The sequence below is a fragment of the Gouania willdenowi genome, chromosome 1 (genome assembly GCF_900634775.1).
Source record: "Gouania willdenowi chromosome 1, fGouWil2.1, whole genome shotgun sequence".
NCBI lineage: Eukaryota > Metazoa > Chordata > Actinopteri > Blenniiformes > Gobiesocidae > Gouania > Gouania willdenowi.
This window is the reverse complement of record NC_041044.1, coordinates 16,641,344-16,647,343: the sequence shown is the minus strand read 5'-3', so window position 1 is coordinate 16,647,343 and position 6,000 is coordinate 16,641,344. Positions and strand designations below refer to the sequence as shown.

The following is a 6,000-nucleotide window of genomic DNA, read 5'->3' as shown; positions in this document are numbered from 1 at the left end:
GAAACTTGTGTCGGCGTGAACGTTTACCATCCCATAGAAATATAAAATCACACACTTCGAAATCAATAAATATTAAAAACTATTATTTAGATTGATTTAATTGTTTAAAAGGTGTTAAATGTTATAAGAGTGAATATTCACATTAGAGTAAAGGAAACATTGAGATCTGCTTGTTTTTAGGGAGAATATGCATGGATACAGGAGCTATTTATGCTGGTAAATACATTATTGATGAAGTGCTCCTCCCTGTGTGCGCTGAGCTGCCTTGTATTGTCTGATGAGATGTTGAATCAGTGAGGTGGAAGTGAGCGGCTGCTGCTCAGTGTGTGCAGTGCAGTGCAGTGCCTCATCTCATCTGCTTCATCCTCATGACTCAGAACAGGGCAGACCTTTGGGTGAGTGGAAACTTTTCATTTTGGGTTTTTTTTTTTAAACACTTGGGAATGAAACCATGACAGACCTGTGGGAATGAGCATAGAATGCATACCTCTGTGTGTTACTAGTGTTGGTTTACTATCAGCAGTGTTGTGTTGGTGACGCATTGGTGAAATATTGAATGAATTTTACAAACCTACTGTACATCTGGCACCATTTGTGTAACTGTGAGCTTCATATTAAAAGTCAAAGACACATTTTATTTGTTGTAAGTATTTTTGCTGGTTTGTGGTTAGGAGAGACCTGGGATGAGTAAGAACAAGGTTTACACTTTGAAAAAAAATCCGATCCGATATTGATATCGGCTATCGGTCCGATATCAGCCAGAATCGGATATATCGGATTATATCGGACTGCATCTAAAAGTTTTTGTTCTCTTTGTCCCCGGCCCCAGTTGTTCCCACCATATACTGACAGTAGAAAATCACTGGTGAACTTGAATTGCTGACTATTGTTCTCTGTTTGAGTAACATCAGTTGATCAAGCCTTTACTAACATTCCACACTACAAAATAAGTAATAAAAGTATGTATGATTCGCGCTGATATCGTATCGGATAGATATCGGTATCGGCCAATAACCAAGGATGCAATATCGGCATCGTATCGGAAGTGAAAGGGTTGTATTTGGGACATCCCTAATTTGTATAGTGCATTTCATACACAAGGCAACTCAATGTGCTTTTACATGATGTCTTACACCTTCACTGTAAAAAACAAAACAAAAAAAAACCCTGTAAAATGAATTAACAGTTGTGGTTGCCAGAAATTCACCACACGTGCTATGTCCTCAGATTTTGTTGTGATAGTGTTTTTTGGTGTCTGAGGAGTTTTTCCTAGTCCTACACTGTGCTCCCTCTAAAGGAACATAGTTTGGGACCTGCCTTTTTCCCCTCTCCTTTCCTCCTGTTTTCCAATTTTCATCTAAAATACGAGGCGCTGCCTTTGTGGTGATCAATAGTACTCCTGCTCCTGTACTCACATGGTATTGGTGATTGTTTTTTCATGTTTCTTGGAGTGATGTAACTGAAAATGAATTGCCATGAATTGGATAAATAAAGTGATCTGAATCTGAATCTGAATAAAGATTACGGTAACACTGCAGACAACATAATGGTATAACACCTTTTTAAAAAATATACATATATATTTATATAGTTTACCCTATAATATTGGCAATTGTGGTTGTCAGAACTTCACAGTAGAAATGAAGGTGTAAACAGAGTGCATGATGGTATAATTTACTTGTTTCTCCACATTATTCCTAGATGTGCTACTATACACATGACTGTGTAAATATCAGGGGCACTTCTTTCAGAATACATTTATTTTGCTGTTTTAAAAAAGACTAAGTCAAGTCTATAATCTTAAAAATGAATGTGTACCTTATATCCCAGTTTGCTACTTCTTTTCCCCCTTATATTCTATCTTTTATTACACAATAAGTTGCACCCATAACCAATAATTATACTGATCTACTGTTGAAAAATGCTGTTATGGATGGATTGATCATCTGTAATATTTCTATTGTTTCTGATCCTTCTAGAATGCAAAGCCTTTGGCTATTGATAAATCATTAAGCCTTGAGTAAAATTTCTAGAAAATACAATATTAAATTCTATATTAGTTCCACTTCATATAAATGCATGAGCGTTGTGAGATTTTTCATCAAACAAAACATCCAGAACATTCTCAAGTCAAAGAGTCAGTGGTAGACAGGAAGCCAAAATAAGTTCATGGGATGGAAAGCTTGAGCATAAATCTGATATCAGTGATATATCAACCATAGTTCAGCTTTACTAGTCACTAGTAATACTAGTGAAGTAAATAGAGTCAGTAGTACTACAACTAAGCCTCATATGCTAATAAGTGGGTGGGTAAAACGCTAATTCAGGCTTCCTATTGGCTTTTGAAAATATTGCAACCAATCAGGGAGCTGGATTTGCATCTGGATCTCGTACTAGTGCATCTTTTGGTTTTATTAGTACTTAGTCTAGTATACTAGAAACAGTCAACTAAAAATACTAGTGAGATTCTAAGTGCACTAGTAAACAACATTTTGTTCAACAAGTAAAGGTTGAGGGTAAAACTTACTAGTAAAGCTATTTACTTTCAGCCAATTTTGGTTAGTACAAGTAGACTTAAACTATGTTACAAGTAAAAATGTAAAGCTGTACTAGTACTACTAATAATAACACAATTTTTGCTTTACTAGTCAGTAAAATGAAACTACTACTAGTATAGCTTATGGTCAATATCACCAATATTAAAGAGTTTTCTATATTCGGGGAAAGTGAGTACTTTTACATCTGATTTTCTTTATATGACAGTTTGTGTGGCGTGTCTCTGCAATGCATCAGTCAAAATCAGTGGGTACTACTTCTGCTGCAGCATGTGAGAGGCTCTTAGTCTGTTGTTTCAGTCATGTTTACATGCATTTGATTCTGTATTCTATGTTTGTGCATTCATATACAGTAACTCTTTTCACGATTTGCGTTGTGTTCTATTTTTCTGCATATATGTGTGTATTACTAAATTGAGTGTTTGTTGTCGTCGCATGGCTCTGCGGGACAGTCTTTTTCATTTCACAGCACATTTGTATGAGCAGGTTGCGTAGATGGTATAGAGAGCAGGAAAAAATGGTGTAATGCAGCAGAGGATGTTCAGCTCCTACCTCTGCAGTACACCGTGTACTGCAGCTGAGGCAAAGCAACACAACAGACCTAAAAGACTGGCTGCTTTATTAGACACGTTCTGGCGAAGTTTTGTCCTACCATTCAATACATTATGAAGTTACCACAAAATTCACTCATACATAATAAAAATCTTTCAGAGTGACACGGTCACGTCACCGTACGCAGATAGCACTCATACGTCTCGCCGGCATTCAACTCCTAATGCGTCATTTTGTGTGTTTTTCCCCCTCAAATCGGTGATACCATCACTTCCATGAAGCTGCTTTTATGCTGGGGCTCTTTTGGCTTTGCTGCTGAAAATACATTTATGATCATGAACTGTGTCTCTCTTTATTTTGTCCACACATAATAAGCTATTTAGTGGTAGGATATTGTTTTTTGTTGTTGTTGTTGTTGTGATATTGCCATATTCCTATCAGATTTAGGTAAATACTCGACTATGGCTATGGAGATATTTATACTAATTGAATGATCCGGGCTAAATAAAAAGGTTAATAAAAGCTGTAGAGAGACCGCGCTGAGCATCTTTAATCCATCGGCCAAACACCGATGTCTCCAATGAGCAAACGCTCTCCATAATACGTCTCGCCGATGCAACTTCATTCATTTTGCCGACGTCGGCGAGATGTATGTGTGCTATCAGGGTAATCTAATACAAACCTCACCCATTCTCATTAAAATCACCTTATGAGAAGATCTTCAGATGGTTTATTCCACCAGGAACATCATCAGGAAACATGCTTGATAAGGACTTATTTGTGGTTTCTGTTTCAGGGTTTAACCAAACACTTTTCCCTTTGGTTCATGTTTTATCATCTTTCCCCATTTAGACGACTTTACTCGCTATTAAACTTCCCAAAATCGTACCAAACGTGCTCAAAAGGGTTAACGCAGAAAACTGCTGTTAATAATTATACAGTTATGCTTTCCCACATTGGAAAACCTTAATGCACAGTAAGTTCACCATCAGCAACTCACTCTCCCAATATTTTTCCATCAAACGTTGGCTGGGGATGTTACTGATATCTGTGTGACACACAGGCCGTGCTCTTCTCAACAGTTGTACTGTGATAATTCAGCCTGTCAGGATCAATGATCTCATTGTTGTGAGCTCTGCAGGAGTTGATCAGCAGCTGCGACTGACTGATTAAAGCTGATTGTTTAGCTTAGCACATCAGTCGGCTTTAGTCCAAGCTAACTGAGTATTAACTCTGAAGGTGTGTGCGTGGAGTCACAGTGTGTCCTCTCCATTGGCTTGTAATGAAGCCGACTAATAGTTTGTATACACTACAGCAACAAAAGAGAATTACACTGCCTTCTTCAACGTTTATATCCAGTTCGGCATTATTAAGTCCAACTTTCAAATGTGAAATATAGTCACACAAAAAGGTTTGTTCCAGCAAGATTCTTTTTATCTTTTTGAATAATATGTCAAGGTTTTATTTATTCAGACAACTGTTTCTCAAGAAATCCACTTTGATCTCCTGACATGTTTTGACTTACAACTGAATAAATTAAACATTAACATAATATTCAAAATGAAAACAAAAAAAATCTTGCTGGAATTATTACGTGGAAGTCAAGGAAGCTTCAAAGGAAACATCAAAGCGATCAGCAGACGCCTCTGACGAAGACTGGGAGTTCCTTTGAAGGTTCCTTGATTTCTGCGTAATAATTCCAGCAAGATTTTTTTTTCGTCTTCATTTTGAATATTATGTCAATGTTTCATTTATTCAGTTGTCAGTCGAAACATGTCAGGAACCATCATATATTATTCAGAAATTTTGTTATTGTGAGACATGAGAAGATTTTTCAGATATTAATTTTGTATACATTTAGCTTGGAGGAAATCCAAGCCATTTACGTCCAAAGGCAGCGTAGAGAGCTACCTTTGGACGTAAATGGGGGATCAGTTCTTGGGGAACTGATTGCGCATGTGCAAACCTAAAAACACGCTATGGAAACTGCCTTTCAGCGGAGTGAGACTGTGCAGCGTCTCTGCCGTACCAGGAAATAGCGATGTTTATTCATTTTGGGCTATGAAAAGCACAAAATGCTGATACTTTCAAACTTATAGCTACTGTAGAAATTGAAAAATAAATTATAATTATATTGTAGTTAAAACAAATAATCAAAATATCAATTCACCCTTGGGAAGGCACTGCCTACCTTGCCTACCCTGACTGCACGTCACTGGTCATCAGTGTGATGCTAGCCTGCTTAGGGCAGTCTGACCAGAACTGACCAGGAAGTAGTAATTTACCATATTATCATAACATTGAACACTCCACCAATATAATTTCAAAACAGTTTGATTTTTTTTTGTCCTATATCGCTATGATACAAATGTTTGGATCTTATAAAAATGCAGTTTTTACCATGTTTTATATAACGTGAAGTGAATTATTTTTCTTATTTTGCACAAGGAATGATTACAATTTTCAGTATTGTCTTATGTCTGCATTTGCAGCAGGACAACATGATAAAGAATCTGCAGAATCTGCAGAATAACAAAAACTAGATGATTTCTGCAATTATGAGTGAGTGTGGGAAAAATACCCATATTGGTATCGGTTATTGGCCTTTAATAGGCAGATTATGTAATTGCATAGGGTACACTAGGGGCACCCAAAGATAAATCTTTAGAATTATCTGAAGAGAATAAAACTGATCTGTCTTCATACCATAATAAATAAATAAATGACAGGTAGCCGTTATTCAGCAGTTAATTAACCATTTAGTGGGTTAGGAATCTACGTAAACTGGGGGCTCCAACTAGCATCGTGCATGAAAGTGGTTTAGAAACAAAGCTAGAGACTGCTCTGTCCACAACAATGAATATAAATAACTTTTTGAGAGACATACATGAGC

General features: G+C 36.9%; 1 protein-coding gene across 1 annotated transcript in view; it reads left to right on the top strand.

Moving 5' to 3' along the window:
• The first annotated feature begins 300 nt into the window (after positions 1–300).
• Positions 301–6,000, top strand: part of trim2a (tripartite motif containing 2a) — a 41,769-nt gene continuing 36,069 nt past the window's right edge. Inside the window, exon 1 of the mRNA XM_028452019.1 lies at positions 301–395. The gene's annotated coding sequence lies outside the window, so the exon portion shown is untranslated. The remainder of the gene's footprint in view (positions 396–6,000) is intronic.